Source organism: Eleutherodactylus coqui, chromosome 12, assembly GCF_035609145.1.
Source record: "Eleutherodactylus coqui strain aEleCoq1 chromosome 12, aEleCoq1.hap1, whole genome shotgun sequence".
In the NCBI taxonomy this organism is placed as follows: domain Eukaryota; kingdom Metazoa; phylum Chordata; class Amphibia; order Anura; family Eleutherodactylidae; genus Eleutherodactylus; species Eleutherodactylus coqui.
The window spans coordinates 8070968-8096837 of NC_089848.1; positions in this window are offsets into that span (position 1 = coordinate 8070968).

A 25870-nucleotide genomic window follows, 5' to 3' on the forward strand; every position below is an offset into this window, starting at 1 on the left:
CATCGATTTAGTTTAATATATGTGTGTTTGTTCTTCCTCTTTTTTAATCAATTGTAATAAAAGGTATTTTTTAAGATTATTAGTTGAAGGGGTCCACGTAGTAAATTTTTGTGTGTGAATTGATGTATTTTACTGTACTTTTTCCACACACAAGGGCATGTTCATTTGTGCACCGCAAAAAAATAGGCACTGATTGAAATGGCAAATTAGTCTAATGAGTTCCAGATGTGTTTTTTCCTGTGCAAATATGCAATGTTTCTCGCATCTCCTAGTGTATTTTATGCATATTTGTGCATCCCCATTGACTTCTACGGACACTTTTTAGAGCGCAAATGTATAGGAATGGGTTATATTCTCTGCATATTGCGCACACACATAGCATGAAAAGACGCCCGTGTGAATCTGGCCTCAGGCTACCCAATAGTTTTTCCAGTTATGCTTCAGTCCAGCTAGAAAAAAGTGAAACTTGTAATTTTTCAGGGAGGCATACTATATCCCTTAAACCAAAACCCTCTGTACTCACCTGATAACATGCTCCCTGACCTACTGACTGCAATCCCTGCTAGCTGCCATCAACTGCCCCCTGCAGTCATACCAATTCAGCCACCACATGGCTTAAAGGAGATGTCCCGAGGCAGCAAGTGGGTCTATACACTTCTGTATGGCCATAATAATGCACTTTGTAATATACATTGTGCATTAATTATGAGCCATACAGAAGTTATAAGAAGTTTTATACTTACCTGCTCCGTTGCTGGCGTCCTCGTCTCCATGGTGCCGACTAATTTTTGGCCTCCGATGGCCAAATTAGCCGCGCTTGCGCAGTCCGGGTCTTCAGCTTTCTTCTATGGAGCCGCTCGTGCCAGAGAGGGGCTCCGTGTAGCTCCGCCCCGTCACGTGCCGATTCCAGCCAATCAGGAGGCTGGAATCGGCAGTGGACCGCACAGAAGAGCTGCGGTCCACGAAGGTAGAAGATCCCGGCGGCCATCTTCAGCGGTAAGTATTGAAGTCACCGGACCGCCGGGATTCAGGTAAGCGCTGTGCGGGTGGTTTTTTTAACCCCTGCATCGGGGTTGTCTCGCGCCGAACGGGGGGGGGGGTTAAAAAAAAAAAAACCCGTTTCGGCGCGGGACATCTCCTTTAAGTCTGTCTATGTGTATAGCATCCCTCACTCTCCACCTCACCATACCGTGCCCCTCTCCAGGCCCTTTACCTTCTGCATCACCCCATTATTTGTAATATGTAAGCTTGTTGGAGCAGGACCCTCAACCCAGGTGTTTCTATCAATTTATTACTACATAAAACTGTGATTTTGTTTCTGTTCCCCCTGTTCTGTAAGCGCTGCGGAACATGTTGCCGCTATATAAATAAAGATGATTATTATTATTTACTGATCTTGTATAATACTTATGCAGTGTAAATTTTGATCATGCAATAAAAAATGAGCCAGATTGAGGACGGCTTCACACGCACATAAGAGCAATTACGGAAGCTTCAGCGCAACATAGCAGCACAGTTTAATGTACTTTTTGCAGACACAGGGCACATTCACATGGATGAAGGACACCCCCACCTCCCTACCTTACAAGGCTATTTAGCCTAATAAAATCCAAATGTGTATTTTGCCCATGTGCGGTATTTTGCGCATCCCATTGCATATTAAGTGCACTTTTGTGTACCTCCCATGGACTTCTATAGGGCCCTTTGATGTGCACAAAATAGAGTAGGTCCTTTTTTTGTGTGGGTGAGGAAAAAAAAGGGAGATGAGAATGAACCCATTAACATCAATGGGTTCTATTCTCTGCGTATTGCGCTCACAAAAACGCTCATGTGAAGCCACCCTTACAGAGTAACTAATGGTGGATACATCTGGCAGATCTTAAGGCACGTTTTTCTAAAGGTACCAGGTACATGGGCCAACTATTGCCAGAATTCTGACTATAAACAGTGAATTTCGGCGGTAATCGTCCTGCGCATATGCGATTGCCGGTAGGGCACTGAGCGAGATATCGCTCACATGCCAGAGTTGCTTGGTTTTTAGCAGAACATAAAAAACAAGTGACTGTTGGGCTGTGTAAGCCGGAGCTGCTGAAAAGCACAGGAGCCATAGTCAGGCGGTGGTTAAGGTACCCTAACTTCATATCTTCTATCGGTTAGCTTATATTGTACCAAACCTTTTTGGTGTACATTGTGGCATTTCAGTCATGCGTCCTTTTATGCTAGACTATGCCCTATTACCAAGCAAGATCAAAAACTTGATGCCACAATATGAGCCAGAAATGTGCCAAATTTGGGTGCATTTTATGTCAAGACCTAACCGTAAACCTGCTCTGGTGTTTCAAACTACTACAATGCCTCCATAATAATGTCAGCCACAGAACCCACTATATGGGTTATACGCTTTTTATATGTTTACTTTCTGTAGAGTCACATTAATGTTCACCTACATATATTTGTCAATTTGGATATGTTTAATTTACTTTTTTCTTTGCATTGTACATTTGGTGGCATTGGTTCCTCAATTCCAGACATGATTAGCTAATTCTGAACACAATCACATCAAACAACTGGATGTTTTTTTTTTCTGTTCTATTTGTGTTTATTATTGTTGTTCTTCTCTGAGCAAAAGGGAGAAGTTTGGTGGCCAAAGGTGCCTGTCAACGGGCATGATTTCGCCTGTGGTAAACCGCCGGCGAATCACGCCGTCTGAAGCGTTCCATAGTATTGCTATGGAAAGCACTGGCACACTGTCCACGAGCGGACAATCACTGCGATTCTCCACTCGGGGTGGGCAATTCGCAGCATGCTGCCAATTGGCTCAATTCTCCGCGGTCAACCTATATATCAGATAGGGCTGACCGGCAGAGATTCAACGGCGGCTCCTGATCCCGGGTGGTGGCTCCCGCGGGATACCGCAGTGCCCGTGGACAGGGGACCTTAGTTGTTAGCATTGCTGCTCTGAAGTTCTAGCTCTGTTGTAGAGCAACATCTGCGTGGAGTTTTTCAAAGAGCATAGGACTCCAGCACTGAAAGGCAACAGTGCTAACAACTCAGCCACATTCATAAAAGTATGAACACATACCTCTCTGCTTTTTATCTAGAAAATGATTTTCTAGTAATTTTTGTTAAAAATCGCATCGGGTTGACCAAATTTTGCAAAAATCCACACGTTTTTACTGCCTGGCAGATCATGACGAGCAACAATACTGCTGAACATAAGGCATCCACTTTCACTATCATGCATCCATAATGGGCAGGAGAGCATATCCTATGAACTAAGGACCCTTGGTATATTGTGTTTGATATCTATGGACAGATAAGAACATGATATAAAATGTGGCGGCCATAGTTTTTATCCTGAGGAAAGATGGCTGACATATTGAATTGCATTCCCATCTTGCAGTTTTGTGTATACACTTAGCCTGCCTCTGCCTGATGTCATGAGTGGGAGGTCAGAGGTGTAGCTTAGGGAGCCTTTAAGACTCTAGGGGCGCAAACACAAAAAACTGTTAGATTCTTGAGAACTGCACGTGAATACAAGGAAATGTCCATTCCCAAGTGTGTCCTCTCGCGAACCAGCTTTGCACTGTCATGTCACTGCCAGCACACCTTTACTGCAGATGGTTCTATCCTGACTAGTTAGGGTTAATATCTCCTATCCTGACTAGTTAAGGTTTATAATCCCTGCTACTAGTAGCTAAGGTAGTGGCGGGTCATTGACAACTCCGTCAGCCCAGCAGTTGGTTCATTAATTATAGCAGCCGCTTTGCTGTCTGTGTTGATTGACAGCTCTGATAGCCAATCAGCTTCTCCTCTTTCTCCATATAATCCATCTCTTACTGGCTGGAAGTGCCATTTATATTTCTGTATCTCTCGTCTAATAAGCACCCTCAGTTTACCTGTCTGTTGTCTGGCTCCTGTCTTATGGTTAGTTCCCCATCTCCTGTTTTGTATTGTGCGTATTCTCATCTTTTATTTGTTGTCAGTTACTATTTGTCTCTAGTTTCTGTACTCTGGTTCACCTCTGACTCTGGGCATGGCTTTGTGCAAGTAGTGGGATTGTCCCTTTCAGGACGGGTGCTCTGCTTCTTGGTGAGTTCTGTCGGAGGGATTCAGAGTGCCCCGTTCTGATTGGTACCCTTTTGTTCCGTTTGCTCTTGTGTCTAAGCCACCTTAGTAGCAAGCATATACACCTGCCTGACTGCTCCAATACCATATCATCCAAGGTTTTGTCAGCAGTCGAGGACAAACGTGACATACACACATCCTCTCTATAGGAACTGGTGTTTCTATTTTTTATATTCCTTTTACTGGCTTGTGTATATATATATATATATATATATTGTATGTTCCTTTCTCTTTGTACATTACCCTTTTTGTGCACTTTTTATAAGCACTGCTATCATTTTTTGGAATAAAGTCTTAAATCTTTATCAGTCCATCCTTGTAGATCTATAAACAAACCCACAGACCCTGATAAGTGTAATAATTCTGGCTGTTGGAGAGCCCGAAGGGGCCATATCCCGTCAGAGAGCAGAACCTAGGTGGCTGACCTGCCTGCAGTAAACCGGTTAGTCATGGCAATAACATTTATTGGGTCATGCAAGATAGTGTCTGAGAGTGACTTAGGCTCCATCTTGTAACAAGTGAAGAATCGAGAGAGTCGGAAATAAGTTGACCCAGCTTACATTCATATAAACATGGAGCTAGAGACATGGTTTTCTTTACTCTGTGTTTCTTTTTGGTTGCTTTGATGTTTGCATTTCAGAGGGTACAATGGAAAAGAAGAATTACATTTAAAGTATTATAGGAAATAATTTGTACATATTGGAAGCACTATGCAGGAATTATGTCCCTCATTCTAGTTAACCACAAACATACTGTAGCATCAAAGTGAGATAAGACGCTTTACTTTCACTTGCAGTAATTTGTTAGGAATCAGAAGTCCTGAGATGAAAAGCATGAGCAAGTCTGAGTTACACTTTGGGCTGATGTCATAAAGCCATGAAACATCTGTAGGGCATGGATCACAGCCTGACTTTTCTCTTTGTAAGTTGTGCCACTAAAGTTATAGGTGTCTACTCATTTAACTTTCCAGGAGGAAACATCTTGTAAAAGACCTCACAGTAGGGTAAAGACTCATAGGAAACCATGCATCAAGGCTTTATACACTTAAGAAAATGAATAAGTCATCATTTAGTAGTCATGACTGGTGTCAAACATCAAGGCCGCCACAAGCTCTTTTATATCATTCCACTCATGATGATATTAATAGACAGTGGTTTTGTATAATGATCAGTATAGCAGCTGTGGTTGCCACTGGACTGAATGATAATACACTGACTACATTTCCTAAGATAAAAGGTTTTTACCATTTTATATGGTAATAGCATATTGCTAGGATATGTCATCACTTTATGATAAGTAAGGGCACATCCACTAATCCTGGAATGAAGATGGCACAGCACTACATAGTAACATAGTATGTTAGTCTGAAAGTTGGAAGATGAAGATGGAATAACACCTGCAAAGTGCCACGTATTGGAAGGTGGCACTGTGGAGCACTGGCGTACGGTGAGGGGAAGCAGGGGTCACAACGGCGACCTGGCCCTTGAGCTAAGGGGGCCCAGGGGACCGGCGCTGTCAGCCGCATGATGGCTGAGAAGGGAGAGGGGAGGAGGGAGAGGAGAGAGACGGGAGGCAGCGCCGCAGGTCGGCAAGAGCAGAGGGGAGGGCTGTTACACGTGGAGTCGGCAGCCAATTACAGGCTGCAAACCCCACAGTGCGTGGCCCTCCCACTGATAGGCTGCAGCTGTGAGTGGTCACAGCTGCAGTCTATCAGTCTCTGCCGACCAGCGATTACCAGGGGAGGAGCTAGTGCAGCTCTACTCACCTCCGGAGGCATATTTGGGATTTCAGATGCAGTTCAGTAGCAGTGAGTGATTCCAGCGACCTGATTGGTTGTTGGGGACACACCCCCTTTGGAGATGTGCACGAGTGGCCGGACCATTAAATAAGCAGCAGCAAGGCGATAGGAGGGTCGGCAACTAAGCCCAAGCCTAAACCCTAACCCTAAACCCAAACCCTAACCCTAACCCTAAACCCTAAACCTAACCCTAACCCCCCGCTGGTCTCGTGAAGTAGCACTCGTGCACATCTCCAAAGGGGGGGTGTGTCCACAACAACCAATCAGGTTGCTGGAATCGCTCACCGTTACTGAAGTGCGGCTGAAATACCAAATATGCCCTTCGGAGCGCTCAATGCACAGGACCTGAGAGAGGACCTGTGGCTGCAGATCACATGACCAGTCTCTGATCATGTGATCAAAGGACGGGACTTTCCATTACAGGCTGCCCAGAGACTGCTGCAGAGGTGAGTAGAAAAGGAATTGTAATTATATATGTATAGCTGGTATAAGTTTTACCAGCTGTATATATATATATATATATATATATAATTATATACAGGGAATACACAGGTTACACCATCATGGGACATACCACTATATACAGGGGGATATACATCCTGTATATAGTGATATGTACCATGCTGGTGTAACCTGTGTATCTCCTATATACAATTATACATATTCCGCAATGCAAATACAGCTGTGTACAGCCGGCCTTAGGCTAATTTCACACAAGTGACTCTGATATTGGGATGTGAAACTATGCCCCCTATCACACTCCCCAACTTGTGCCGTCCCCACGAATGTGAGGGGTTGTTGTGTTATAACAAGCTCACATCACATCATCATATTCCCGTGTGATGCAGAGAAAAAACAAAACATCGCTCCTGTGTATGATCGCATTCAAAAGAATGGGGTCATATTCATGTGCGATTTGTATGTCTTGCAACGCACAAATCTTGCACAATTTTTGCAGCCACGTGAAAGCAGCCTAAGACATTACCAACAGGTTTTTAGGTAGTCAAGGAAAGAAGTCATAATGAGAAGGCTTACGCCAAGGGGCTACATCATGTTTGTAAATTAGCACGGTTTAGGTATAGGTACGGGTACAGATGGAGGAAGGGGGGGCAGCTAAACTTTTGCACCCGGGCCCCCTAGCCTTTAGGTACGCCCCTGCTGTGGAGGTATTATTCCATCTCCCTTATTTGAACAATTAATAAAACCATGTGGACAGTTCTTTCCTTTTTGTCTCTTGGGAAGTTTTTTTTTCAATTCAATCTCAGTAGAGGATTATAATAATCATTTACAAGAAACTGGCTGCTGGAGAGCGTGGACACAGGGGTTACTAATTTTATCATTTATCTTTCCTTCTATTTATCAAAGAATAAGGGGATGCAGTGCCTGTCACTGTCTATGTGATTGTTCTCAACAAGAGAAACCAAGTAATATTATGGATTTGATACCTTTTAATGGCTAACAAAAATACATGATGTTATAGTGAGCTTTCCAACCTACTTAAGCTTCTTCCTCAGGCTATCACTGCCTATGGCATGTTCTTAATTTCAGCTCTTATGCAGGCCTGCTTTTGACTGCTCTGCCACCAACTGTCACTTTTTGAGGTTGCGTTGTTTTGTATTTTAACCCAATATCCCCATATCAGCTCCTCCCCCTTGTCCCAGCATGAAGAACCAATCAGAACTCTGTCAGGCAGAAGCCACACCCTTTTTGTTACCTTTCAGCTCACAATAAAGTCACAGTCAGGATATGTTATCTGTTCTGGCCACCAGTTCAACAACTCAGCTGCGGCCAAAGAGACACAAGCATCCTCTATTTTATCGGAAACACCTTGGTATAGTCACCTTCTAGTGACATCACTGTCTGCAGCCTCCCTCAGCTGTCAGCTCAGCTCCAGAGCAGCAACACAGAGGAGACACTGTTGTCCCACGCTAGCAGCAACACATTCTGGACAGTATTGCATGGTAAAGAAGAAACAGCTCAACACAGCCATCTGCATACTCACCCTGTAGTCAGCTGCCCTTTGCAATTCCACAGCACCTCCTGACAACAACTATCCTCTATTCTCCCACTACCAAGGCACAGATACATATGGATGTGCACAAATACATACCTATATAACAGTAAACATTTGCAACAAACAAAAAACACAACGGTCACATGCACTTTATAGGGTGTTACTAAATATAAATAGTCCTTACATACAGAATGATGGGAAAAAACTAGTTTTTTAAAAAAATTTGCATAAGACCACAACATAACAAAATGTAAAAGAAAGTGAAAGGATCTGAAGACTTTTTGGACCCATTATATGTTGAAATGAAATAGCTAAAAAGAAGTTAGCATTAAAGGCAAAGACTTGTGTTCCTTTTCAGCATAGAAAATGTAGACCTATTACGTAAATATGATATGTATAAAGATAGTAATAAGATAACCCCTTAGTAACTACCCATGCATTTTTTTCACATCCTGAGTGCCTGGGCTGTAATCTACAGAGCCGTAAAAACATGCCGGCCCTGTAGACTAAAGCCACAGGGTTGTGGAGTGTGACAGCTACTGGCTATCGGCTGCTGGAGGTAGCTGATAGCTGGAAGCTGTCATGGGGAAGGTCACGGTGAGCGGCCCCCAGTCACGTGATCAGCGTTATCCATTGGATAGCGATTTACCGTAGGCCGGTCTCACACGACCGGATAGGAATTGAGGATTCCGCGTGTGGTAATACGCAGATCAACCAAATGCATTGGATTACCAAATTCCACTCACATTAGCGGGTCGGAATCCTGTAATCCACTGGCAGAAAACAGAACACAGCATGTTCTATTTTACCGTGGAGAGCCGCGACATAAAGTCCATTGTGCTCCATGGTCGCAAATATACCTGCAGCCCATATACAATTACATTCTGTATGGGCTGCAGGTGTCCGCTTTGTCACTAAGCGACGGAGCGGGAAATACGAACAAACAAAAAAAGGTGTACTGCACATAACTGCGTACTCACACAGGCGGTCATGTGCAGTACAATACGCGGCCTCACTGCTGGGATACGCTGCGGGCTGTGTGAGCCTGGCGTTATTCAGACCGCTAACTGTAATGCCTACGTAATTTACAAGAAGCCCTTTTTGTACAAGAATATGCTGAAACAAAACTTCTGACAATGCCGCTTTAACCAGTATTTTTAGATCAACGGGGCCCAAACAGTCACAAAAATTACTTTTGATATGCCACTACTCTAAGTGCTCCGGAGTGGGCCTTCTTCATGACGTGCTCTCCTTTCTGCCCATTGAGCTGATTCACAGCTCTGATTGACAGCTATACCATTCTTCTGGTAGGATGCTTCAGCTGTCAATCACATCTATAGAGCAACTGAAAGGACAGAGAGGAGAGTACTTCACAGAGAATGCCCACTTCAGAGTACTTACAATTTAAATATAGTAAATAATGACCCTTCTAACAAATAAATACAGATCATGTAATGTATGTTCTGATTCACTGAACGACTATTGCTCCTATGTGAACACACAGGAGCGACAAGTCTTGGGACGACTGTAAGGCCCCCTGTCCATGGCAGTTTATTCGCTGGTGGTAAACCGCCGGCGAACCACGCCGGCCGACGCTTCCCATAGCATTGCTATGGAAAGCGGCGGCACCTGTCCACAAGGGGAGAATCATTGCGATTCTACGCTCACGGCGGTCAGCCTATCTATTAGATAGGGCTGACCTGCGGAGAATCGCCGGCGGCTCCTGCTCACGGGCAGCAGCTCCTACGGCGGAGCTTCACCGCGGGATACCGCATCGCCCGTGGACAGGCGGCCTAAAGCAGAAACACATGGCAACAGCACTCATACACTTGCAATCAGAAAAATACATAACTGTAATGCATATACTAAAATGTATATACTAACCACAAAAATGCAAGGTTCTATTGGGTTGGTTTTATTTAAACAGCTGCAATTTTCTCGTGCATTGATTTTGCTGCGATTTTTTTAGCACAAGAATCAATAGGCCTTTCTAATGTTAAAATCGCATCACATTGCACAAAAATCACAAGTTTGTGCTTTGCGATGCGATAAAAAGGAGGCTCCAAAGGGAAACATGGAAGATTAAAAAAAAAAAAACACAAGATGCAGAAAGATAGGACATGCCGCAATTTTTTTTGCATGACTGAAAATATCGCAAATGTGAAGGAAATCATTGGTTTCATAATTCTGTGTTTTCACTCACTCTCGCATTGCACGAAAATCGCGTGATTTTATCGCCAGTGTTAAAGTGTCCTTAGGTTACATCCATTCTTTAACCCCTTCCCGCTCCAGGACGTACCGTTACGTCCTGGGAGCCTGGTACTTCCCGCAACAGGACGTACCGGTACGTCCTGGGGATAGCGCAGGATCACATAAGATCCCGCAGCGGGAGCCGGCTGTCACTCACAGCCGGCGTCCCGCTGCAACAGCGGGGGGCATCAGAGATGCGCCGCCCCGCTGTTAACCCCTTCCCTGCCGCGATCTAAGTAGATCGCGGCAGGGAAAGAGTTCACAGAGGGATCGCGATCCCTCTGTGTCTCCGGCCGGCTTTCGCGATGTCATCGCGAGAGCTCGGCCTGTCGCCATGGCAACAGGATGCCAGACACTGGCGTCCTGTATTGCCTGTGCCTATAATCGCTGTATAGGCGATAAGGCATGGGAGAGCAGTAGCTCTGCCATGCCTTATCACAGCGATCATAGGCATACTGCTGCAAGTCCCTCAGAGGGACTCAAATAGTGTAAAAAAAAAGAAAAGAAAAATGTAAAAAAAGAAAAATGTAAAAAAAAATGTAAAAAAAACCCTTTTTTTATGCTTTTTCTAATATTAGCATAAAAAAAGGGGAAAAAAATGAAAACCCCACATATTTGGTATTGACGCGTCCGTAACGATGTGTACAAAAAGTTGAACACACTTTTCATTTTGTACGACAAAAAGCGTAAAAAAAAAAGCTAAAAAACAGAGGCAAAATGCTAATTTTTAGCATTTTGCCTCCCAGAAAGTGCAATAAAAGTGATCAAAAAAGCCGTACATTCACTAAAATGGTACCAATAAAAACTACAGCTCGTCTCGCAAAAAATAAGCCCTCATAGAGCTCCGTACATAAAAAAAAAAAGTTACAGGACTTTGAATGCAGCTATAGAGAAAAAAAAAAGATTTCCAAAAAAAAGGGTGTTTTATTGCAAAAAAGTGTAAAAACTAGAGATGAGCGAACACCAAAATGTTCGGGTGTTCGTTATTCGTAACGAACTTCCCGTGATGCTCGAGGGTTCGTTTCGAACAACGAACCCCATTGAAGTCAATGGGCGACCAGAACATTTTTGTATTTCGCCGATGCTCGCTAAGGTTTTCATGTGTGAAAATCTGGGGAATTCAGGAAAGTGATGGGAATGACACAGCAACGGATAGGGCAGGCGAGGGGCTACATGTTGGGCTGCATCTCAAGTTCCCAGGTCCCACTATTAAGCCACAATACCGGCAAGAGTGGGCCCCCCCCCCTCCCAACAACTTTTACTTCTGAAAAGCCCTCATTAGCAATGCATACCTTTGCTAAGCACCACACTACCTCCAACAAAGCACAATCACTGCCTGCATGACACTCCACTGACACTTCTCCTGGGTTACATGCTGCCCAACCGCCCCCCCTCCCCCCCACAGCGCACACCAAAGTGTCCCTGCGCAGCCTTCAGCTGCCCTCATGCCACACCACGCTCATGTCTATTTAGAATTGCGTCTGCCATGACGAGGGACCGCAGGCACACACTGCAGAGGTTGGCACGGCTAGGCAGCGACCCTCTTTAAAAGTGGCGGAGCGATAGCCCACAATGCTGTACAGAAGCAATGAGAAATAGAATCCTGTGCCACCGCCATCAGGAGCTGCACACGTGGGCATAGCAATGGGGAACCTATGTGCCACACACTATTCATTCTGTCAAGGTGTCTGCATGCCCCAGTCAGACCGGGCTTTTTAATTCATAGACACAGGCAGGTACAACTCCCTATTGTGAAGTCCCTGTCGACCCACAGCATGGGTGGCTCCCTGGAACCCACCGGTGGTACACAGAAATATCCCATTGCATTGCCCAACACAGCTGAGGTAGTAATGTTGTGCTTAACCCTTTCCAATCCAATTTGTATATGGTTTTCCTAGGGGGCTTACTCTTTTTCTGCCGTTATACAACGGCGCTATATGCTGGCTAAAGCCAGTACTGCATGAGCTGACACGTAGGATAGGCTCCGACAGCAGAGAGGCTGGCAATATACAGTAAGAGAACCCCGACGGACGTCTACCAACAACGGAGCTGTACAGCCTTAAACCCTAATGTCTTCACAGGTCACACAGTGGACTGGAAAGGGTTAATGCAGGTGGGTTTCGGCCCACACTGCATGCCCCAGTCAGACTGCGGTTCATTACAAGTGGACACATGTAGGTTTAACTCCCTGTGGACCCACTGCCTGGGTGGGTGCCAGGAAGCCACCGGCGGTACATAGAAATATCCCATTGCATTGCCCAACACAGCTGAGGTAGTAATGTCGTGCGTAATACAGGTGGGCTTCGGCCCACACTGCATGCCCCAGTCAGACGGGTTCTTTAGAAGTGTACAGAAGTATTAAAAACTCAGTGTGCACCTACAGCATGGGTGGCTCCCTGGAACCCAGCGGCGGTACACAAAAATATCCCATTGCATTGCCCAACACAGCTGAGGTAGTAATGTCGTGCGTAATGCAGGTGGGCTTCGGCCCACACTGCATGCCCCAGTCAGACTGGGGTTCTTTACAAGTGGACACATGTAGGTTTAACTCCCTGTGGACCCACTGCCTGGGTGGGTGCCAGGAAGCCACCGGCGGTACATAGAAATATCCCATTGCATTGCCCAACACAGCTGAGGTAGTAATGTCGTGCGTAATACAGGTGGGCTTCGGCCCACACTGCATGCCCCAGTCAGACGGGTTCTTTAGAAGTGTACAGAAGTATTAAAAACTCAGTGTGCACCTACAGCATGGGTGGCTCCCTGGAACCCACCGGCGGTACACAAAAATATCCCATTGCATTGCCCAACACAGCTGAGGTTACGTCAGCTGTAATGCAGGTGGGCTAAAAATTAATTGGATTACACTGTAGGCGAGGGCCCACAAAAATTGCTGTATCAACAGTACTAATGTACATCCCAAAAATTGGCCATGGCCAGCCAAGAGGGCAGGTGAAACCCATTAATCGCTTTGGTTAATGTGGCTTAAGTGGTAACTAGGCCTGGAGGCAGCCCAGTGTAACGAACAATTGGTTCAAGTTAAAGTTCCAATGCTTTTAAGCGCATTGAAACTTATAAAAATTGTTCAGAAAAATTATTTGAGTGAGCCTTGTGGCCCTAAGAAAAATTGCCCGTTCAGCGTGATTACGTGAGGTTTCAGGAGGAGGAGCAGGAGGAGGAGGAGGAGGAATATTAGACACAGATTGATGAAGCAGAAATGTCCCCGTTTTGGATGGTGAGAGAGAACGTAGCTTCCATCCGCGGGTGCAGCCTACGTATTGCTTAGGTATCGCTGCTGTCCGCTGGTGGAGAACAGAAGTCTGGGGAAATCCAGCCTTTGTTCATCTTGATGAGTGTTAGCCTGTCGGCACTGTCGGTTGACAAGCGGCTACGCTTATCTGTGATGATTCCCCCAGCCGCACTAAACACCCTCTCTGACAAGACGCTAGCCGCAGGACAAGCAAGCACCTCAAGGGCATACAGGGCTAGTTCAGGCCACGTGTCCAGCTTCGACACCCACTAGTTGTAGGGGGCAGAGGCGTCACCAAGGATGGTCGTGCGATCCGCTACGTACTCCCTCACCATCCTTTTGCAGTGCTCCCGCCGACTCAGCCGTGACTGGGGAGCGGTGACACAGTCTTGGTGGGGAGCCATAAAGCTGGCCAGGCCCGTAAAGACTGTTGCACTGCCTGGGATGTACATGCTGCTCGATCTACGCACATCCCCTGCAACATGGCCCTCGGAACTGCGCCTTCTGCCACTAGCGCTGTCGGCTGGGAATTTTACCATCAGCTTGTCCGCAAGGGTCCTGTGGTATAGCAACACTCTCGAACCCCTTTCCTCTTCGGGAATCAGAGTGGGCAGGTTCTCCTTATACCGTGGATCGAGCAGTGTGTACACCCAGTAATCCGTAGTGGCCAGAATGCATGCAACGCGAGGGTCACGAGAAAGGCATCCTAACATGAAGTCAGCCATGTGTGCCAGGGTACCTGTACGCAACACATGGCTGTCTTCACTAGGAAGATCACTTTCAGGATCCTCCTCCTCCTCCTCCTCCTCCTCCTCCTCAGGCCATACACGCTGAAAGGATGACAGGCAATCAGCCGGTGTACCGTCAGCAGCGGCCCAAGCTGTCTCTTCCCCCTCCTCCTCATCCTCCTCATGCTCCTCCTCCTCCTCCTCCTGTACGCGCTGATAAATAGACAGGAGGGTGCCCTGACTATCCAGCGGCATACTGTCTTCCCCCGCCCCCGTTTCCGAGCGCAAAGCAGCTGCCTTTATGGTTTGCAGGGAATTTCTCAAGATGCATAGCAGAGGAATGGTGACGCTAATGATTGTAGCATCGCCGCTCACCACCTGGGTAGACTCCTCAAAATTACCAAGGACATGGCAGATGTCTGCCAACCAGGCCCACTCTTCTGAAAGGAATTGAGGAGGCTGACTCCCACTGCGCCGCCCATGTTGGAGTTGGTATTCGACTATAGCTCTACGCTGTTCATAGAGCCTGGCCAACATGTGGAGCGTAGAGTTCCACCGTGTGGGCACGTCGCACAGCAGTCGGTGCACTGGCAGCTTAAAGTGATGTTGCAGGGTGCGCAGGGTGGCAGCGTCCGTGTGGGACTTGCGGAAATGTGCGCAGAGCCGGCGCGCCTTTACGAGCAGGTCTGACAAGCGTGGGTAGCTTTTCAGAAACCGCTGAACCACCAAATTAAAGACGTGGGCCAGGCATGGCACGTGCGTGAGGCTGCCGAGCTGCAGAGCCGCCACCAGGTTACGGCCGTTGTCACACACGACCATGCCCGGTTGGAGGCTCAGCGGCGCAAGCCAGCGGTCGGTCTGCTGTGTCAGACCCTGCAGCAGTTCGTGGGCCGTGTGCCTCTTATCGCCTAAGCTGAGTAGTTTCAGCACGGCCTGCTGACGCTTGCCCACCGCTGTGCTGCCACACCGCGCGACACCGACTGCTGGCGACATGCTGCTGCTAACACATCTTGATTGTGAGACAGAGGAGGAGGAGGAGGAGGAGGGTGCTTTAGTGGAGGAAGCATACACCTCCGCAGATACCAGCACCGAGCTGGGGCCCGCAATTCTGGGGGTGGGTAGGACGTGAGCGGTCCCAGGCTCTGACTCTGTCCCAGCCTCCACTAAATTCACCCAATGTGCCGTCAGGGAGATGTAGTGGCCCTGCCCGCCTGTGCTTGTCCACGTGTCCGTAGTTAAGTGGACCGTGGCAGTAACCGCGTTGGTGAGGGCGCGCACAATGTTGCGGGAGACGTGGTCGTGCAGGGCTGGGACGGCACATCGGGAAAAGTAGTGGCGACTGGGAACTGAGTAGCGCGGGGCCGCCGCCTCCATGATACTTTTGAAGGACTCCGTTTCCACAACCCTATACGGCAGCATCTCAAGGCTGATGAATTTTGCGATGCGGACGGTTAACGTTTGAGCGTGCGGGTGCGTGGCGGCGTACTTGCGCTTGCGCTCGAACACTTGCGCAAGCGACGGCTGAACGGTGCGCTGAACTACACTGCTGGATGGGGCCGAGGACAGCGGAGATGAGGGTGTGGGTGCAGGCCATGAGGCGGTAGTGCCTGTGTCCTGAGAGGGGGGTTGCATCTCAGTGGCAGGTTGGGGCACAGGGGGAGAGGCAGGGGTGCAAACCGGAGGCGGTGAACGGCCTTTGTCCCACCTTGCGGGGTGCTTGGCCATCATATGTCTGCGCATGGTGGTGGTGGTGAGGCTGTTGGTGTTGGCTCCCCGGCTGAGCTTTGCGCGACAAAGGTTGCACACCACTGTTCGTCGGTCGTCAGGCGTCTCTGTGAAAAACTGCCAGACCTTAGAGCACCTCGGCCTCCGCAGGGTGGCATGGCGCGAGGGGGCGCTTTGGGAAACACTTGGTGGATTATTCGGTCTGGCCCTGCCTCTACCCCTGGCCCTGGACACCGCACTGCCTCTTGCAACCTGCCCTGCTGATGCCCTTGACTCCCCCTCTGAAGACCTGTCCTCCTGAGTAAGCGTTGCACACCAGGTGGGGTCAGTCACCTCATCGTCCTGCTGCTCTTCCTCCGAATCCTCTGTGCGCTGCTCCCTGGGACTTACTGCCCTTACTACTACCTCACTGCAAGACAACTGTGTCTGATCGTCATCGTCCTCCTCACCCACAGAAAGTTGTTGAGACAGTTGGCGGAAGTCCCCAGCCTCTTCCCCCGGACCCCGGGAACTTTCGAATGGTTGGGCATCAGTGACTATAAACTCCTCTGGTGGGAGAGGAACCGCTGCTGCCCAATCTAAGCAGGGGCCCGAGAACAGTTCCTGGGAGTGTTCCCGCTCCTGAGCAGGTGTTATTGTAGTGGAGTGAGGAGGCTGGGTGGAAGGAGGAGCAGCAGACAGAGGATTCGGATTGGCAGCAGTGGACGGCGCAGAACTGCGGGTAGACGATAGGTTGCTCGAAGCACTTTCTGCCATCCAGGACAGGACCTGCTCACACTGCTCATTTTCTAATAACCGTCTCCCGCGTGGATCCATTAATTGGGCGATGAATGTGGGGACGCCAGAAACGTGCCTCTCTCCTAATCGCGCAGCAGTCGGCTGCGACACACCGGGATCAGGAGCTCGGGCTGTGCCCACACCCTGACTTGGCCCTCCGCGTCCTCGGCCGCGTCCACGTCCTCTAGGCCTACCCCTACCCCTCAGCATGCTGTATTACCAGTGATTTGATTTCACAGGCAGGAAATAAATTGGCGCAAGACTGCAGGCCAAATATAATTTTTGCCCTTTTTGGAAAACGAAAGGCCCCACTGCCTCTAGTGAATGAATTATCTAAGTTTAATAACTGTGCTGTGTCCCTGCTTATGTGTCACAGAACGTGAGGGTAGCAGAGTTATTATAACTCTGGCAGAGCAGGTATTTTTTTTCCCAATTAAGGAAAGCAAATGGCGAACCCAGCAGTAAAGCGTAGCTGGGTGCGTATGATTTAGCAATGTTTTTCGCGCAGCTCACACGTCTCCACAGGCGTAAGGACGGACAGAGGCTGGACAAATAGATTTGTTTTCAGTTTTTTCCCACCAAAAGGCAGCACTGCGTATATTCAATGAACATGAGAAGTTTAATAACTGTGCTGTGTCCCTGCTTATGTGTCACAGAACGTGAGGGTAGCAGAGTTATTATAACTCTGGCAGAGCAGGTATTTTTTTCCCAATTAAGGAAAGCAAATGGCGAAGCCAGCAGTAAAGCGTAGCTGGGTGCGTATGATTTAGCACTGTTCTTCACGCAGCTCACACGTCTCCACCGCCCGTAAGGACGGACAGAGGCTGGACAAATAGATTTGTTTTCAGTTTTTTCCCACCAACAGGCAGCACTGCGTATATTCAATGAACATGAGAAGTTTAATAACTGTGCTGTGTCCCTGCTTATGTGTCACAGAACGTGAGGGTAGCAGAGTTATTATAACTCTGGCAGAGCAGGTATTTTTTTTCCCAATTAAGGAAAGCAAATGGCGAAGCCAGCAGTAAAGCGTAGCTGGGTGCGTATGATTTAGCAATGTTTTTCACGCAGCTCACACGTGTCCACAGCCCTTAGGACGGACAGAGGCTGGACAAATAGATTTGTTTTCAGTTTTTTCCCACCAAAAGGCAGCACTGCGTATATTCTATGAATAATAACTGTGTTGTGGCCCTGCCTATACAATTCTTTCCCTGCAGTATCAATGGAGGGTGGAATGCTCTGCAGAGGCGATTTTGAGAAGCCCAAAAAAAATGCAGCACAGCCAACAGCAGCCTGGACAGTACTGCACACGGATAAATATGGCCCTAGAAAGGACCGTTGAGGTTCTTGAAGGCTACACTCACTCCTAACACTCTCCCTGCCTATGCAGCACTTCTGTCCCTAATGCCAGGTGCAACGGTCTGCAGAGGCGATTTTGAGAAAAAAAAAAAAATCCCACTGCTAACAGCAGCCAACACACAGCTATCAGTGGCCCTAATAAGGACCTTTGGGGGTCTTGAAGCCTACACTAACTACCAATTCTTTCCCTACAGCAGCTCCGGTATAAACAGCACTGTCCCTCATCTAACTCACACCGCATCTGAGGCGAGCCGCGGGAGGGGCCGACTTTTATATTAGGCGAACACCTGATCTCGCCAGCCACTCACAGCAGGGGGGTGGTATAGGGCTTAAACGTTGCAGGGGGAAGTTGTAATGCCTTCCCTGTCTTTCAATTGGCCAGAAAAGCGCGCTAACGTCTCAGGGAAGGAAGTGAAAGTAACCAGAACACCGCATGGTGTTCGTTACGAATAACGAACATCCCGAACACCCTAATATTCGCACGAATATCAAGCTCGGACGAACGCGTTCGCTCATCTCTAGTAAAAACCTAAAAAAATATAACAATTTTGGTATCGTTGTAACCGTACCGACCCGCAGAAAAAAATTTGTGTGTCATTTATGCTGCATGATTGACGCTGTAAAAAAAAGAAAAAGAAATCTATGGCAGAATTGATGCGGTTTTTCTCCATGTTATCATAAAAATTTTTTTTTTACATTTTACGATATTGTCTACGTACCCAAAAGTGGCACCGATAAAAACTACAGCTCGCCACGCAAAAAACAAGCCCTTATACGGCCGCGTCCATGGAAAAATAAAAAAGTTATGGCTTTTGAAAAATGGAGATGGAAAAATACGAAAAAATCACTTGGTCCTCAACGCCAAAATAGGCCATGTCATTAAGGGGTTAAAATTTGAATTTCCCTTCAGTAATGCTTGGTACATGTGATACCCGCGCCAGCTTTGTTTTAGTTGTGAAGAAAGTTCATCTTTTACTTTTAACACACAGCACAGGAGCGAGTGGCTACAATGTGATATTCTTCGTGATGTAGTGCGGGTGAGATGACATACATTCTTCTTCATCGTTTTTCATGTCCATTTATTTTTAGAAACTTCATTCTGTAGACTTTCTTTGTGTTTCCTACATTCAGTTTTCTGAAGTAGTTTTAATTTATGTGTTTTTTTCTTTATTTTTATTTTTTGCCTGAAATGTTCTTGGCTGATTGTAAACCATCTGTTTTCATTTGTGTTTTTCCTCTGAAGTATTTTGCTTGAAATAGATTGTATTTGTCAATCTAGATCTACTATCTATTAAGTAATAAGAAAATAGGAAATATTACCGCTGTATGGCCGGTCATGCGTAGTACAACTTTTTTTAAATGAATCTTTATATTTCCTGTGCTAATTGCATATGGGCTGTGGGTTGGACTGCCTCCATTGACTTCAATCCGTCGCAAAATAGAGCCTTCTGCAATACGTATCCGCGACTATGAGCGAAAAAGTGATTTTACATGGTGTTCAATGTCCGCGTTTTGCCATGGATCCCCTGTGTGGACGCCGATTGCGGATTCGGCAAATGGAATCTGCCTGTATGAGCCCGGCCTTACTAGGACTGGGTAAACAACATAAGACCAACCACAGTGTTAGAGGATCCTCTGGTCAGCCAAGACTCGGACACAATAGTAAACTCCATTGTACAGCAGGAGATAATCTGATAAGGAGCTGAAATTGGTACCAATCACTTGTCACAATGGTTTATTTCTTATGGATTGATTAACAAATAATCTATTTAAGCGTATTGATGATGCTCTGCATGAGCAATGTCTACAATTAGGTTTACAATGCAGTTAAAGGGTTTGTGTCAAGATTACAAGGTATTACCTATCAACTTGCACCAGCACTCCATTCACTTTCAATGGGACTTCGGCGATAGCCACGCTGCACCTGCTTAGGTATCTCCATGAGCCCCATTTAAATGAATGGAGCGCCAATCATGGATGCTCGGCCAGTGCTCTATTCATTATGATGTCACTGTGATGGGAGAAGGGACATCAACAGTGATGGGTAGAGCAGGAAGTCCCGTTCTTGAGTAAAGCAGGGGTCTCACCAATGATACCCCCTGCTGATCAACAGGTTATCCCATATCTTGTCATCTATGAATTTAGAAAAAATGGTAGAAGGAGGATTGATGCATTGGAGCTGTGGTGTTGGCAAAAGCTGCAAGACGACCAAGCTCAGAATCACAGAGGACAAGATGACTGGGTTTACGCTCACTGAGAACAAGATGACCAGACTCAGGCTCATGGAGGACAAGATGACCAGGCTCAGGCTCATGGAGGACAAGATGACCAGACTCAGGCTTATGGAGGACAAGATGACCAGGCTTAGGCTCATGGAGGACAAGATGACCAAGCTCAGGCTCATGGAGGACAAGATGACCAGGCTCAGGCTCAGGCTCATGGAGGACAAGATGACCAGGTTCAGGCTCATGGAGGACAAGATGACCAGGCTCCGGCTCATGGCCAGGTTCAGGCTCTCGGATTTTGGCCATGTAATGTCAGCAGAGTCACTAGAAAAATCTATGATTCTTGGTCAGATCAGTGGCAAAAGTAGACCTGGACACCAAAGGGCAGGATGATTGATACTGTCAGAGCTGATAATGGCATGGATATCACAAAACTGGAAGCAGTGCAAAGCTGAAAAACATTTAGGGAGCTTGCCTTTAGGGTCACAAGGGTCATGAATGACTAAATGGCTAGCATCAGCAGTTGGGGAAGCGTTTTATTTTGTTAAATTGGGATGTGTAGGTTGGGTGGAATAAGTGTGTTATTTTAAAATTTTGTAAATCTCAATAATAATGTACGAGTATTTGAGAATAAAGGTAGCAGTCTGGGGATTTGCTTTAACACTTGGTCCTGCCAATAATTTTTATCATATGACTCATCAACACATCAGTGGTTATTTCTCAACATTTTTGGAACACCTACCACTTACACAAAGCAGTGAGTTACAGGTTGGACTTCTGAGAACTGTGGGGTTTACCTCACGGTCTATCAATGCCTTTAGTTGGTATTCAAGTTCAGAAACAAAATGATTTGTGTTGCTCATTAATATGAACTTGGAAGATTTACGTAACCTACACAACAGGCATCCTCAATGTATATTTAGCATCACCATTGTTGCCTCTCCAGATGAAACCACAACAGGAAGCTTTCTCCTTTACAACAATCTGAGTATTTTTATGTAGTCTGGATTCTCTGACTGGAGTTGACATGATAATACATTAACATGTTCAGCATTCTTGTGTCACTACTTCATCTTCTACTTTTAGTATTTGCTATGACCCATTGAGTCTGGAATTAGACTTCTTTATGCAAGCCTGTATTAGGAAACTGCTAAAAGCTGTACTTAATACCTTTCAACTACACAGTCTGCTTGTTAGAAATTCCTATTATTATGCCTCTAATGTTAAATTCCACTAAACCAGCACTGAAAAAAATGTACCTTACATTTAAAACCATGAAATGAGCAACATTATAAGCAGTCCAGCAACTTATTTGAACACGCAGTGCTAATTGAACAGCAGTATACCAGCAGTGGAATTTATTTCATCCCAGCTTAGTTGCATCCATACATTTTGAAACCTTTCATGATCCCAGAAAGGGATCTGCCCACCAGATTAGAGCTCGTTCCTGTTTAGTCAGAGTGTCAGTCTTCCCTGTGAACTACAGAATGTCATCATCTATCAAATGCCTACTGCATGTGATATCCTGACCAGCAGAGAGCAGGATGTGCCACTGATTTCAAGGGGACTAAAGCCAGCACTGGGACTTCCTTCCTTGTCTGCTTATGACAATGTCCGGCCCACTGGACACCGGGTCAGAAAATCAGTTGTGAAGGTGGATTTCAAGCAGCAGACTCCTGTCAATCAACTACTGATAACCTATCCAGAAGTTAGGTTATCAGTAAAAAAAAATGGGCAGACAATTCCTTTAACTCCTTAGTGACCAAGCCAAATTTTGGAAATCTGATATGTGTCACTTTAACATAGAATAACTCAGTAAAGGTTTTGTATATCCAAGTAATTCTGACATTGTTTTTTCGCCACATATTGTACTTCATTTAGGTGGTAAAAAAAGACCGATAGAATTTGTGTATATTTATTAAAAGTGCCAAAATTGGGAGATTTTTGAAAAAAATGTTATTTTTTCACATTTTCAACTGCAAATCTCTCAAATATGTGCAAACATATTGTACAAATTTGTAACATAGTAACATAGTTTGTAAGGCCGAATGAAGACAATGTCCATCTAGTCCAGCCTGTCTATCCTCTTGTGTTGTTTTTCCAGGGGAAGGCAAAAAACCCCAAGGCCAGAAGCCAATTAGCCCTTTTGGGGAAAAATTCCTTCCCGACTCCCTAATGGCAATCAGACTATTCCCTGGATTGTGATAAGATATATATTTCTATCTGTTTACTTTATTCTGGGCACACATTTGAAAAACTTCAGTTTTTTTAACCATTTAGAAGTTGTACACATTTAACATATTGAGGACCACTTTGTTTTCCTACACCAAGCCAAGATTGCAAAGGCTTTAAGGTTTCAGAATGATAGATACACCCACAAATGACCCCATTTTAAAAACTACACCCCTTTATTATATTCACTGAGGGGTGTTATGAGTATTTTGACCCCACAGTTGTTTTTCAGGAATTATTGCAATTTAGAGGAGAAAATATAAAATTTCATATTTTTGAAAATATGCCATTTATAAGACAGGATTTTTTTCTGTAGTACACATGAAAATGAGGATTTACACCCCAAAATCGTCTCCCTATTTGTCCTGTGTTCAGAAACATACCCATTGTGGCCCTAATCTTATTTCTCTATGCAATACGGGGGCCAAACCAAAAGGAGCAGCCGATGACTTTCAGAAGAGAAATTTTGCTGAAAGGTGTTTTAGGCCCCAATGCGCACTTGTAGATCTCTTGAGCCACCAAAAATGGAAAACCCCCACAAATCACCCCATTTTGAAAACAAGACCCCTTAGTGCATACATCAAGGGGTGTACAACATATTTATACCCCACAGTTTTTGAATGAATCTGAGCAAAGCAGAAGGAAAAAAATACAATTTTAATTTTTTAGCAATTGTGTCATTTTAAAAACAGGTTTTTTTGTACAGCACACACATGAATGAAGAATTTTACCCCAAAATGGATATCCTTATTTGTCCCGTGTTCAAAAACATGCTCATTGTGGCCCTAATAATATGTCTGTATGCACAATGGGGCCCAAACCGAAAGGAGCCTTAAAGGGGTTGTCCTGCGGCAGCAAGTGGGTCTATACACTTCTGTATGGCCATATTAATGCACTTTGTAATGTACATTGTGCATTAATTATGAGCCATACAGAAGTTATAAAAAGTTTTATACTTACCTGCTCCGTTGCTGGCGTCCTCGTTCCCATGGAGCCGACTAATTTTCGCCCTCCGATGGCCAAATTAGCCGCGCTTGCGCAGTCCGGGTCTTCTTCTTTTCTCAATGGGGCCGCTCATGCAGGATGCCGGCTCCGTGTAGCTCCGCCCCGTCACGTGTTGATTCCAGCCAATCAGGAGGCTGGAATCGGCAATGGACCGCACAGAAGAGCTGCGGTCCACGGAGGAAGCAGACCCCGGCGGCCATCTTCAGCAGGTAAGTATGAAGACGCCGGACCGCCGGGATTCAGGTAAGCGCTGAGCGGTTTGTTTTTTTAACCCCTGCATCGGGGTTGTCTCGCGCCGAACGGGGGGGGGGGTTAAAAAAAAAAAAACCCGTTTCGGCGCGGGACAACCCCTTTAAACGTAAACAGTGTTTTAACTTTTTCGTAATCGCCAATATCCATTGGATAACGGTGATCACGTGACCGGGGACCACTCACCTCAGCCCTCGGTCACTACTCCAGGCTCTCGGCTACCTTTAGTAGCCAGCAGTAAGGAGACTTTAAATTTCCTGGGCCATCCCCAGCTTCTGTGCTTGTGTCCGCCACTCTGCCGATGAGCGCATGTGCCAAAGTTGGGAAAGGTCCGCGGATAAAGATCCTGTTGGGGAACATCGCCGAAGGGCGGGGGGGGGGGGGGGGGTGTGGGCAGAAGTCGGGGTAAGGTCTGTGGATAAATCTGGGGGCCTTGGGTACATAAGCATGTGACCAGGAACCGCATACAGTGGCTCCCGGTGACATCTCTCTGCTCTCTGGCCTACACATGTTAGTTGGTAGGCAGAGAGATTTGTGAATTTTCTGAGCCTCGTGCCCTTTTGTGTACACACCCAATGTATGACTTCTGGCGCGCATGCGCAGGAGGTGCTGTCGAGACCTGTAGGCCAGAATGCCGCGGGACATCGCAGAGGACGGGGGTGAGTACTTTCAGCTGCCCTGATGGATCTGATATATCAGGACAGCTGAATCTTCAACTTTTTTAAAAAACTTTTTATCGACTTTCATGTGAACCCTGGCATTCGATAAATGCTGGCGATCATGTGACCAGGGGAAGGGGGGGTCTCCTGTGGCCCAGGATGACAGCTCCAGGTTGTCGACTACCTCTGGTAACAGATGGCATGATGCTGTCGTGTCCACAGCCTGCAGGTTTTAATCCCAAGCAGGGAGCATGTTTTTACGTCCTTGGGGATAAAACCCAGCAAGCCAGGGCGTAAAAAGGCAATGAGGTGGGTCACTAAGGGGTTAATATTTACTTTAAAAAAATGGACATTTGCTTTACATTTCAGATTCCTTCAAGACAATTTTAATTTAGACAAGGAATAGATCTACTGAAATAAAAAAAAAAAACATCCATGGCTACCAATAAAGAATAATAATAATCTTTATTTGTATAGCGCCAACATATTTCGCAGCGCTTAGAATAGACCCATTTATCAGATTGTAGAGACGTCTTACAGCTTATGCATGTGGCCATATTAAAGTCTTAAAGGGGTTGTCCCGCGCCGAAACGGGTTTTTTTTTTTTTTTAACCCCCCCCCCCCCCCCGTTCGGCGCGAGACAACCCCGATGCAGGGGTTAAAAAAACAACCCGCACAGCGCTTACCTGAATCCCGGCGGTCCGGCGTCTTCATACTCACCTGCTGAAGATGGCCGCCGGGATCCTCTGTCTCCGTGGACCGCAGGGCTTCTGTGCGGTCCATTGCCGATTCCAGCCTCCTGAGTGGCTGGAATCGGCACGCGACGGGGCGGAGCTACACGGAGCCGGCATTCTGCACGAGTGGCCCCATAGAAGACTGCAGAAGACCCGGACTGCGCAAGCGTGGCTAATTTGGCCATCGGAGGCCGAAAATTAGTCGGCTCCATGGGAACGAGGACGCTAGCAACGGAGCAGGTAAGTATAAAACTTTTTATAACTTCTGTATGGCTCATAATTAATGCACAATGTACATTACAAAGTGCATTAATATGGCCATACAGAAGTGTATAGACCCACTTGCTGCCGCGGGACAACCCCTTTAATAAGAAAAAACTTTTTTTTTCTCCAAGAAAAAAGCATAGCGACCCTATCGTACCTACAAATGCCTCCAATCTCATACAGAGACACGCTGAGATATTTTGCTGTCAGGTTACATACAAATCTGCCAGTAAAAGAAGCTATGGCGTGCTTCGTCCCCTCCTCATGTGCCAAGGGGTTTTCCCTTAGGAGAATTGCTTTTTAACTCTTACAGGGCTCCTTCACATGGATGTATTTGTGCGAACAATACTCCGAGAATAGAACCCATTGATATCAATAGGTGCGTACACTTTCCCGTTTTTGCACACATGCAAAAAAATAGGCCCTGCTCCATTTTCCTGAACATTTGCACAGCAAAGGTCCCTATAAAAGTCCATGGG